Source organism: Grammomys surdaster, unplaced genomic scaffold, assembly GCF_004785775.1.
Source record: "Grammomys surdaster isolate TR1022 unplaced genomic scaffold, NIH_TR_1.0 125630, whole genome shotgun sequence".
Classification (NCBI taxonomy): Eukaryota; Metazoa; Chordata; class Mammalia; order Rodentia; family Muridae; genus Grammomys; species Grammomys surdaster.
The window spans coordinates 1,368,019-1,380,697 of record NW_021620469.1 but is presented as its reverse complement, the minus strand read 5'-3'; the positions used below and the strand labels follow the sequence as shown (position 1 = coordinate 1,380,697).

Below are 12,679 nucleotides of genomic sequence, written 5' to 3'. Positions count from 1 at the left end.
ATTTAAAAAAAAAGGTATGAGTGAATAGTACTGAGACAAGTCACATGACTCCAGCTTGGGAACTCTAAAACAACAATGAAACTGTTTACAGGCAAGTCGCCTGCTGTAACAAATTACAGGCTGTCCTGAGTCAGAGAGCCAAAAGAATAGGCCTTTGTTTTGGTACAGATAGTAATTTATAGTAAAAAAAGGGTAAGCTGGTTACTCTCCGCTTACGGTTGCCACCCATAGGGACCTTTGTACAGGTGATCAAAGCAGTAGAGAAGAGAGTCTTTAGGCCAGGATCCCTCGGGCACCCAGATCAAGTAAGTGCCCAGTATAATTATCTAGATGAATCTAGTAGAGAAACACCCTTCCCCGATAAAAGCCTTTCTTTCCCAAGACTCTTGTAGGTTCTGGCCATCAGGAGTGCTCTTCAGGACCGAAGAGCAAGAGAGGATACCAGAAAAAAAGAATGTTCTCTCAGACATGGAGGCACCATCAATTGACCAGACCATGGTCAACAGCGGGTTGCTTCTGACCAGACCTGACTGGGGCCTTCATGTAGCAGAAGGTAAGTGGCACCAAAAGTCCATGCCAGATTCCATTGGCAAGTCTCAAAGTGGCTCCCTGAAGCCCCACTAATTTTGACTGAGGCATGTGAGATGAGGAGGGATCAAATGAGTTACCCACAGCCTTTCTAGAATAGCTCACAGAGACATTCTTTCAGTGTAGACAAGGCTATTGGATACCAGGAGAAAGCTTCAGAGGCTAGAGGGACTGGAGGATAAGTTGTTAAAAGATTTAGTATAGTTTGCTGAAGAAGTCTACCATAACAGGTAGATATAGAAAGATAAAGAGCAGAGAAAGAGAAAAGAAAAAGATAAAAGAGAGATGAGAAAAAGAAAGGTGACAAGAAAGGAATTTCCAGAGAAGCTTGGCTATAGTAGTTAAGGGAAAGCAGAGAAGGGAGACTTCAATGAAAGGGAGACAGAAAACTCCTTGAAAAGGACCAGTGTGCACATTGCAAGTAAAAGAGCCAGCTGCTGAGCCCGAGAGTGCCCTAACAAATGGAAGCTGGAGTAAAAAAAAAAAAAAAAAAAATCTCAGGCCTTGGGAAAAACACTCCCAAATGGTGAAGATACTAGCTCTGAGTGAAAATTCATGGACTACTCGAAAAATGGTAGACCAAGAGATGGGCTGGGTATCCCATTCATTTATGGTCATCCCAGACTGTTTCTACCCTCTGTTGGGTCAAGACTTACTCCCCAAGATGGGGGCTCAGATACACCTCCTGCACGATGGGCTACAACTAACTGGCCCAAAAGGAGAACCCATGGGTAGAGAAAAAGACTTCTCCTGCTGATCCTTGCCAGGAGCCAAGGCAACCTGCTTTACAGATGGGAGCAGTTTTCTCCATCCTGGTCAGAGATAAGCTGGTGCTGCTTCGGTGGATGGTGCAAATGCCATTTTAGCTAAACTTCTACTCCCCACCCCTGGACCTGTCCACACAAAAAGCAGCCTTGGAACTTGGAGCTAGCAAGAAAATTACAGCAGGCATGCCTTTGCCACAGCTCATGTCCACAGGGCTATATACCAAGAGAGAAGATTGTTCACATCAGAAAAAATCTTAGATCTTTTGGATGCCCTGATGAAGCCAGTGACTGTGAATATTTATTGCCCTGGACACCAGAAGAGAGGAGACTCAGTGGCCAGAGACAATAACCAGACAGATCAAGCGGCTTGAGAAATAGCTATACAGGAGCCTGTCCCGGTTGTAGGCCTACAAGTGACACCCGCTGGAGATTGAGACTAGATTAAGAGATGGCCTCACTTAAAACACACAGAAGAAGAAAGGACTCAGATTGCTAGCCACCCTGCCAACTATTATGTAGAGAAAAAGGTGCAATGTTGCACACAAGAAGGGAGAACTATATTCCCCAGAAAGCAAACAAAAAACTTCAGGATTTGTGCCAGAGAGATAGTAAAACAGTGTAAGGTATGCCAACAAGCAAAGCTTATGAGGCTTAGAGTAAACAGAAAAAATACCTAGGAAAAGACAGCCTAGAGTATATTAAGAGACTAATTTTGCAGAATTTACGCCAGGAAAATATAGACACCCTCTAATATTTATAGATACTATCTCTAGATGGGTTGGGGGGCTTTCTCCACCAAGCAGGAAACAGCTACTGTGATAACCAAGAAGATACTAAAAAATCTTCCTGAAGTTTCGAGTGCCCGAGGTAATTAAATCAGATAACCATCTTGCTTTTGTTTCCAAGGTAAGTCAGAAATTGTCAGAGATATTGAGGAATAATTGGAAGCTCCATTGTTCATACTGTCCCCAGAGCTCAGGACAAGTAGAGAAAATAAACAAAATTGTAAAAAGAGATCTTAACTAAATTGCCCTCAGAAATTGGCACTGGCTAGATAGTGTCCCTTGTCCTATCCCTGTTCTGAGCCTGAATTGCCCCTCTTGTTCGGGACCCCCACTCCCTTGACTCTGGCTCTTGACTCACCCCCCTCTCAGAAATGACTTTTCAGCTTAATAAGAGGCTGTTCCTGGTGCTGCTGACCTTCCTGACCTCCATTGGGGTGGATGGAGTAACTGTCTGACTTCATGTGACTCGGACCAGCATCTGCACCTGATGCCGACTAGAGAGCAGCTGGACACCTGGGTAGGCCCCCTCAAGCTCAAAATCACCTGCTGTTCTACAAGGCCAAAGAGCAGCAGTCCTTGACTCCTGAGATATCCCCACCCTAGAGACACAGGGGAAGAGATTACCCAAAATGTCAGAGATAAGATACTTTTAAATCTAAACCATGTCCCAGATGCACCCTTAGAGGGTGGGGCTTAGGGTGCATACACCCAAAGTTAAATGACAGCTTGTGATTCCAGGATTGGAATCACTCACAAGAAGGGGGAAATGTAAGACTTTTGGGTCTCAGTTTGAACTTAAGATTAAAAAAATTCCACTGACCCAGGACACATCCTGGGAGGGGTACATTCTTTAGTCAGAGGACACATGCTGGATTAACATTCAGAGGTGGAAGGGAAAGGCTGATTAACATTCCTCAGACCACAGGGTAGGGAACCCACCTGCGGGTGAGGAGGGCCCAGAGCACATAGATACATTCCAGAAAGCAGGAAGCTGAGCCCTTAATGTAACAAACCAGTGCCAACGGAGGACACTCCTTGTCATAATCTGAGTCACCTAGAGACTGAACTCAGAAAGGTCAGACTTTGTGGTTTGCCCTCATGAAATAAGTATTGTACCCAGCTCTTGTTCGGGGCTCTCTTGCCTGCATTCGAGAGAGTCCTAGTGCACTAGTTTCATATTAAACCTCATGTGATTGCATGAGTTTTGTCCCTGAATTTCTGTGGGAACAAGTCCCCTAGTTTGGATCTTATAGTCCAACAAATGCTGTGTTTCATGTTCAAAAGAAAAAGAAACACATAGCATCCAAAATATGACCAAATGTTGATGATAATTTGTCAGAGTCAGACTCAGATTACCTAGAGGAAGAGGCAGCCAAATATCATGACCCTGAATGGCCCTCTTCCAGAAGACACCCTCCCTATGTGACTCTGCCTCCAGATGCTCCCACTATGGAGATAGTGGTTGTAGATCACAGAAAAGAGTTACAGGACAAAATTTCTCTCCTTAAACAATGAATTTCTCTTCTTAAACAACAAATAGAGTTAGAGGAAGAATATCAGGGCTTAATTACTCAGCTACAAGAATTAAAGTCGGGGAAGATGTCTCACGAGGGCAAGGCCAACTGCAAAAATCACCCAGTTCCTGGTGTTCCTCAACCCAGAGTCCAAAGACAGCCCCTGTCCTCTGTCGGGCTGCAGAAGGGCATCCTGGGGTGTTTGGCTATGCCTCCAGAATACAGGGACCTAACAAGTGGTCTCATCTCCATTTCACCTGTACAGTCAGTAATGTAAGACACAGGTAGAGGGTGTGACTAACAGGAATCTGTTTTGAGATTTACATATTAATGAATTATCTAAAGGCCGGGGGGCATAGCTAATTAAGCTTTCCCCTCCCTAGCCCCTCATGTTTCCCACTCACCAATATAAGGGAACTCCTCCTGGCATTTGCCAGGGGCACACATCATCCAGATACAACTATCATCATGGACAATAAACCTTTCATCTTGGATTCCACGTGTCTTCTGTGTATGGGACTTTCTCGTGTATGTGGGAAAACTCCACCATGGGAAAAGCCCCTCAGACTCTGCCACAGTGGTCTGCAGGCTGCCTGTGCAGTCGTGCTCCCATGGGCTGCCTCTGCAGCTGCTGCTCCAAGACAAGCGCACCACTGCCTGGGGCCGGACCTGCCGCTGTGGTCTGTCCTTGGTCCCCGATCCGCTGTTCCAGGGACTCAGCCACTGCTGCTGGTGCGTGGGTGGGCCCAAGCCGGCACCCATGTGCACACACGAATGTGTTGTTTCAAACCTTCAGTCCTCTAGTTTTAGTTGAGCAACAGATCAGCCAGAGGAGGGTGAGGCTGAGGCTTTCCCTGTATCAGAGATTAGAGACACTCAAGGGGTTTCATGGAGACATCATACAGGGTTTAATTTTCAAATCATTAAAGAATTAAAAATGCAGTCACAATACAGTGCCACTGCTCCTTTTACCCTTGCAACCTTAGAGTCTACCTCAGAGAAGTGGCTGACTCCTGGCCATTGGAATACTTTAGTGAGAGCAGTTCTTAGCGGTGGTGACCATATTATTTGGAAATCAGAGTATCATGAGAATTGTAAAGAGACAGCTAGGAGAAACATTCAGGCAGGCAATGATTGGTGCTTTGATGCCTTAGTAGGAGCCGGGAAATTTGCTTCTAGTGATAACCAGATGCAATATGACCCAGGCTTATTCATTCAAATTCAAAAATGCAGCCATGAAGGCTTGGCGTAAACTCTCGGTAAAGGGAGACCCTGGTGCATCTTTGACAGCAGTCAGACAAGGGCCTGATGAATGACTTTCTGATTTTGTTCACCGATTAATGACAACAGCAGGGAGGATTTTTGGTAATGCAGAGGTAGGTGTAGATTATGTGAAACAGCTTGCATATGAAAATATCAATCCTGCCTGCCAAGCAGCCATTAGGCACTACAGGAAAAAAAAAAACCTTACTGGGTATAACAGACTCTGTTCTGACATAGGGCCCTCCTACCAACAGGGCTTAGCTATGGCAGCTGCCATGCAAGGACAATTAGTAAGAGATTTTTTGGCAAGTAGAGACAAAAAGGCCTGTTTTAAGTGTGGCAAGCCTGGATACTTTGCGAAAAAATTGCAAGTCAGAAAATTAGGTAACCCAGAGATAGCTTAGAAAACAGCATGGGCTATGCCCACTTTGCAAACGTGGAAGGCATTGGGCTAGTGAATGTAAGTCCAAGACAGGTGCACAAGGAAACACCATTTCCCATCATCAGAGAAACAGAAACAGGGGCCATTCCCAGGCCCTGAGCCAATACAAGCCAAAACAGGCTTTTGGGACAGTCAGTTTTATACCAGCAAACAAGAACCCCTTTCTAACTTAGTCGAGCAACAACAAGAAGCGCAGGACTGGACCTCAGTTCTGCCACCCACACAGTATTTACCCCAGAAATGGGACCTCAGGCCCTACCTACCTGAGTGTTTAGACCACTCTATCCAAATGTGTTTGGCCTGATAGAAGCAGTGCTGCTATGTAGGGACTGCAAATTTTTCCTAGAGTTATAGAGAATGATTATCAAGGTAAGATTAAGGTAATGGTCAAGGCAATACAGAATATAGTCACTATTCCTACAGGAAGGAGGATAGCTCAACTATTGTTACTTCGGTTGTTTCCTACTAATCACAAATATAGGAGTCCTAAGATAGGGGATCAAGGCTTTTTTTCCTCTGCTGCATACTGGGTACAACCTATAGTTAAACAAAAACCTATGATGACAATATTGCTCGATGGGCAGGCATTCCAAGGCTTGGTTGATACAGGGGCTGATATAATGATTATCAAAAAAAAAATGATTGGCTCGCCACCTGGCCTCTGGCCCCAACCTTAACCAATCTAAGGGTTATTGGCCAAAGTCAAAACCCACCACAAATCTTTAAGCTGCTGACATGGAAAGATAAAGAAGGAAATACAGGGAATATGCAACTCTATGTCATCTTGGGCCTTCCAATTAATTTCTGGGGTCGAGATCTGTTATCCCAGTTTGAATTGATTATGTGCAGCCCTAATGAAGTAATTTTGGATTCTGAAGGGAAATCTGCTCTAGATAGATTCTGGCATCTGATACCAAAAAGAATTTTGCAACAGTCCTCTGGAAAGACCCATTAACTGGAACCTGGAATGGGCCAGATCCAGTGCTTATCTGGGGAAGAGGTTCTGTCTGCATATATTCCCAAATAACAGATGCCACACACTGGCTGCTAAAGAGAGTGATCAAACAAATAGACAATAATAACAAATCCAGGGAGGAGAAACTCCTTGAGAAGCATATTTTTTCTTTGCAGGAAACATAAAGATGCTTCACAATTGCCTTCAAACTGGAACAGATCAACCAGCAAACCTGCATTGGAAAGTTCTCAATGCAGAAGGAGACATCACCACCCGCACCTCCAGGGTGGCTCCATTGGACTCTTTTTTCCCTGATTTATGACTTAGTGGGTATACATTGTTTAAACACAGGAGAAAAGCCATTACCACAGTTACTATAGTTTTTTGGGTTTAGGATTGACTGGGCAGAGATGGGATTTCCTTACTTGTTTTGTTAAGATCAAAGCTATGATCAGTTCTGTACTTCTATAGATTTAGATTTAGAAAGAATGGAATCTACTATATCACAATTGTAAAATTCATTATCCTCTGTGGCTGAAATAGTGCTACAGAATAGAAGAGGCTTATACTTTTTACTTCTCCAACAGAGGAGAGTTGTGTGCTACCCTTAAAAAAGAGTGTTGCTTTTATACCAACCATTCAGGCATTGTTAAGTCTCTTGTCTCTTAAGTCTATGCTGTTCAACAAACTGATAGCTTTTGTACTACAACAGATAGACCCATACAGGTCTGTTATTACAGGCTGGAAGTAGGGGACTCTAAAACCTCTGTCATTGACACTGACAGAGGATTAACCCCTAACTTACACGCTAAATCAGATAGTCAATTACGGGTAAGAAAACACCTCAAGACCCTTGCCCCTAAGTGGGAGGCCTCACCATCTTAAGACAGGAGGTCAACTAATGGCTGTTGGTATCCAAAGACGTGAAAGGGAGGCTGGGTTCCTTTGTTCTGACCTAAGGCAGGCACAGTTTCCATAAGTTTTCCCAGCCTTCCCTTTTGAAAAAAATTTAAAAAGAGGGACCTGTTGGGAGCCAACCCCTAGCAGAAAGCAGCTATCATCTTTGCAGCCATCTCAGGCCAAATGCCCTGACAAGAGACTTGTTTTCAACAGCCTACAACAGCTGAGCACACTCTAATAAACATTTTGTTTTGTAGCTTATTGCCCCCAGCTGTAAGGTGCATGTGGTAAAGTGTCTTCAGCTGCATTCCCCTGGTTGTGTTTATATATAACCATGATTTTCTTTCAATAAATGGGACTTGAACAGACTCTCTGTCTTGTCTCCATTCTTTGGCTCTCTTGCCCTTCCATCCCCACTCTCTCTCTTGCTAGACACTGTTGACTGACCCAAGCAGACTGGGACACATAGTAACATAATGGGCTTAATTGTGGTATTTTTTGTGTAAGCATGGAGTACTCTGCTGCTGTTTAACCCTTTTTTGCTCTTACGTGCACTTGTCCTATTCTCGAATAGTTCTTTGTACTGTCACAGCCTTTTTAAGCTTAGTATTTTGTTTTTTCCTTCTATGATTACTCATTAGATTTAAGGGGAGATATTATTTCTCCTATGATCCTCAATGACAGCTCTTCCAATGTGATACTTCCTTTTTGTGTTGAAGTGCTGGTTTTTATCAGCTTTACACAAACTAGTCACCCGGCAAAAGAGAGGTTGAGTGAGGAAATTGCCTCCATCAGATTGACTTGTGAGTATGTCTGTGGAACATTGTCTTAATTGATCAATGATTTGGAGGGGCCCAGCCTTTTGTGATTGATACCATACCTGGGCAGGTGGCCCTGGGCTATATAAGAAGGCAGGCAAAGCAAGCAATGAGGAGCAAGCCAGTAAGCAACACTCCTCCAAGGCCTCATCTTCAGCTCCTGCCTCCAGGTTCCTGCCTTTACTTTCTGTCCTGGCTTTCTTCAGTGATGGACTATGAGCTATAAGCTAAGCTGAGAAAAACATTTTCTCCCAAAATTGTTTTTGGTCAGTGTTTATCTCAGCAAAAGAAACCAATTTAGGACAGTTGATTCTTCAAGTTAGTCCTTTGTGAGTTGTTAATTTTTGTTTTTGTCTTTGTTTTGTGTTGTATTGGTTTGTATTGGTTTGGCGTTTTGTATCTTCCCATTTATAATAGAAGTTTTTGTGTGTTAGAATGTGGCCCACTACCTGGGAAACCTTATCCATGGTCCTGCTTAAACAAGTTGTTCTATTTCTTTGAGAGAAATCCTAACTGTAGCCTAAACCTCAGGGCTTCAGGGTGGTGACTAAGCACATCAGCAGGACTGGGGACAAGACAGAGCCATCCCTCTGCCTCTGACACAGAGTGCACATCTCAGAGCTCTGGGCTCTAACAAACTGAAGAGCAAACCCCAGAGTGGGAATATGGGCCCAACATAGAGTCAATACTCCTCAAAGCTCTGTCCTGCAGCTGTTACAACTGGGCCTAACAAGTGCCCACAGCTCACTCCTTTCAAGCAAGTTGACTGGTTCTCTGGGACCAACATAGGGAACACACACAATGACTTAGAAGGGAAATCTTTCTTTTTCTTTTTCAACTAAGTCCTACTTGCTTTTCTAAAGTGATTGATTTATTTGCATGTGACTTAAAAATGTTTGGAGATGGAGTAGGTATAGATAGGGCAGAGAGCATTGGTGCTTATATGCAGAGACCAGAGAGGGCACAGAGTGTACCTATCAGTCTCTACCTATTCTTTTCCAGAAGGGTCTCTCCCTGAACTGTAACCTTCTATCTTCTCTATTAGCATGGAAGCCATAAAAATCTGTCTCTTACTTTGGGAAAGCTGGGGTCAAGACCAGGAGCACCCAGCTTGTTACATGATGTTTGCTAAGGTTTAATTCTGGTCATTGTGGTTTTGTATCTAGCACCCTTTACCAACCTTAACTGTCTCCCCAGTTATCTGCCTTTTCTGTAAATAGCAGTTTTATTGACAGAACACAAACATACAAGCACACACAGACAGACACATGCACAGACACAGACACCACACACACACACACACAAACACACACACAACAGACACATGAACAGAGACATCACACACACAAACTAACACAAAAACACACAGAGACACATACACCAACACAGATAACACACACACACACACACACACACACACACACACACACTCACAGTATGTTAGTTACATTTTTACCTCTCTGTGACCAATTCCTAACAGAAAACAAAGTAAGGGCTCTCAGCACTTTCATAATCCTCTGCTGCTGGAGAACTCCATCTGTTAGGCGGCCTCTGCCTTCCTGTCTGATCTGACAGGCTGTTCCTGCAACCTCATGCTCAATTATGGTCCTGGGCTTTGTCTTTCCCAGTCTTCCATGCTCATGACATTAGCAGGAAGTACTTCAGGAGTGCAGCTTAAATCACCTTTCCTCGAGTTGCACTTCAGAACTCAGCTCCTGGGTCCCATTCCCCATGGAGGGAGTTGATGGCACAGCTGTACCAAGTCAAAAGGTGAAGTTCTCAGGTTCCTCAGCAGAGCCTTAGAAGGCTCCACTTGGTACAGTGAGTTTAAGGGAAATTAACCTTTAAAAAGAGAAAGAAGATACAAATTAAAGTTAAATAAAAACATAAATTTATTCAGTTGCCCATATCTAGTCCCAAGATATGAGAAGGTAGACTCTGAGCCATGGGATGCTCTCTGAGGAGGGAACTACCAGGGAACAGAGAAAGCTCATACTTTGGGAAAGCATCTTGCCTCAATAGCCTGAGTCAGCCTCATGTGGAACAAACATCTTTCTCCATTTGGAGAAGGAACACACAAAGGTCTGGGAAGGAGATGAGTCTCTCTTCAAGCTAGGAGTAACTCCTGTAAAGCCTTGGCATCTCCTCCCTGTGTCTGATGCCACACAAAGCTCTTCTGTATCACCTCTTTCACTTCCAGCCTTTCTAAAGCTGCCCACCTGGTACTGTCAGCAAGTTCCCAAGTACACAGGTGAGTGGCAGATGCTTCTTTGTAGGAAAGCTCATTGGAGGCTGAGAAGCCAAATTCCTGTCCCTACATGGCATTTCTTCTGATCCAGAGTCCAGAAGGGCTGAGTGCTTGTGGAGGGTTTCTAGTGTGAGAAGACTTTGTCTTAACAGCAGGCCAATGCTTGGGAAGGTGAGGAACTCAGGAGCTTCCCAGGAAGTCAGTGTCCCCAAACTCCCTCAACAGAGCCTGAAAGTATGCAATTACAATTAAGTATAATGATAATGAAACTCTGGAGACAAGATGGGACCAGGAGGAGCAAGGTAAGAAGCAAGTGCTCATACACAGAAAAGGAGGCTGTGGTCCAAAAAGAAACAGAAAGTGGAAGACACAGGCTGGGCGCTAACTATGAACTCAGACTGTTTATGTTTAATCTGCTTTCTCCAGCTCAGGGTTTGTGGGAAACAGCAGGCAGGGGTCAGGCCTAAGTGCCTCCCATCCCCTAACCCCTCACTCCAGCTTGTTTTCCTGCCCTTGGGCCATTCATCTGCCTTCCTGAACTGCTGGATTTAAGATCCTGGTTATCATATCTACCTCTATCCCAGCAACACATCACTGTGCTCAGAGCTATCTGCCATCCTAATTGCGATCCACAGAACATTCAGAATGACATCATGCTACTGCAGGTACACCCCTTCTGACCTCTGGTTCTCTAGTCTTACTGGCTCCCTCTTGGAGTGTGGCTTTTGAGGGGGAAGTCTGAGTAGGATTCCAGGGTATGAGGGGAGAGACAGAATCCCTGAGTGCTGGTTGGAGACAGCAGCTGAGCTGGAATGCCCACATCGCTCCTGACAGCTGAGAAGAAGAGCCCAGAGGAGTAGAGCAGTGAAGCCAGTGGCTCTGCCTCAGGCCAGCAAGAAACTGCAGCCAGGGGATGTGTGCACAGTGGCTGGCTGGGGCCAGGTGAGCCAGGGAAGGGGAACAAATGTACTCCAGGAGGTGCAGCTAAGAGTGCAGATGGATCAAAAGTGCACCAATCACTTTCAATTCCATAACAGCCAGACTCAGATCTGGGTGGGAAACCCAAGAGAGAGGAAGTCTGCCTTCAGGGTAAGATTCTGAACACCCTCCAGTATTTTTCTTGGGACAAGGGGCTCAGGGAAAACAGCAGGTCAGGTCTCCATCCCTTCAAGCCTGGGGACTAGACCAGAGTGGAAAGGGTTTTCCTCTTCAGGAATGACAGAAAGACCCACAATTCACCTCACTTGGGAACATGGAAGTACCTTGATGGAGTTCACTGGAGGCAGTAACTTTAACTGGATCTGAAGCCTAGCAACTGAAAGACACAGGAACTTGTTTCCTGCAAGTCCATAAAAAGCCCATCGCCCACACACAGGCAACTAAAGGAAGCCCCCAACACATACCTTTCTCTGGGAGTGTGTATCATAGGGCAACAGGAGCCAGAAGCCTAGCTTCAGGTTCTTTTCCTCCTCTGCCCACAGGGGGATTCTGGTGGCCCTCTGGTATGTAGCAATGTTGCCAAGGGCGTCATCTCCTATGGAAGCAACAATGGTAACCCTCCAGCTGTATTCACCAAGATCCAGAGCTTCATGCCCTGGATCAAAAGAACAATGAGACACCTTGTCCCATGATATCAGGGACCTGCTGACTCCCTGTCTCAGGTACAGACCAGCTCCAGACAATTTTAATAGCCTTTATTAATGTTTCTTGGACAGTGTGTATTTTTATTTATTAAATATTATTCAGTGCTGTCTTAGTATGTTTGAACTCCTATACTAAAACACCACATAGTAGTATACTAAAAACCAGACATTTATTTTACATTTCAGAGGCTGAGAAGTTCAAAATCAAGGCATCAGCATCTGGTGTCTGATTAGTGGCTATTCGTTAGATCACAGCTATCCTTTCCTGCATTCTCACAGTGTAGAAAGCACCAGGGGAATCCATGGGGCTTCTCTAATAGTATGGCTACTCAGAAGGGTTGTGTAGCTATCACTTCTTATGTAATCCCTTTACAATAGGGATAAGGTTTCCATGTATCAATACTGAAGGAGCATAAACACTCTTTCTCTGGTAGATACCCAATGATGTCTTCCTAGATAGAGTGAAGTTCCTCCAGAAAATGAATTTTCTTTCCCACAACAAACCCTGTGGCCTACCCTCCTCAGCATGGGGATCAAGATGAGAATTTTTCCTTCCCTAATCTATGTATCCCCCTTGTCACCTCATCCCACTCCCTGAACCAGCTTCTGACCCCAGGGCAAGGCTCTCTCCCTGAAGCCCTACCACTCAGTGCTGAGCTATGCAGACAGACAACCTGGATCCAAGGACAAAGTTGAAATTCCATTAAATTCCTCATTTAAAACTAATCTCAAACCCATGAAAATAATGAACTTCTG

General features: G+C 44.6%; 1 pseudogene; it reads left to right on the top strand.

Moving 5' to 3' along the window:
* Positions 1–468: 468 nt before the first annotated feature.
* LOC114638812 lies at positions 469–11,968 on the top strand (annotated as a pseudogene).
* Positions 11,969–12,679: the final 711 nt, after the last annotated feature.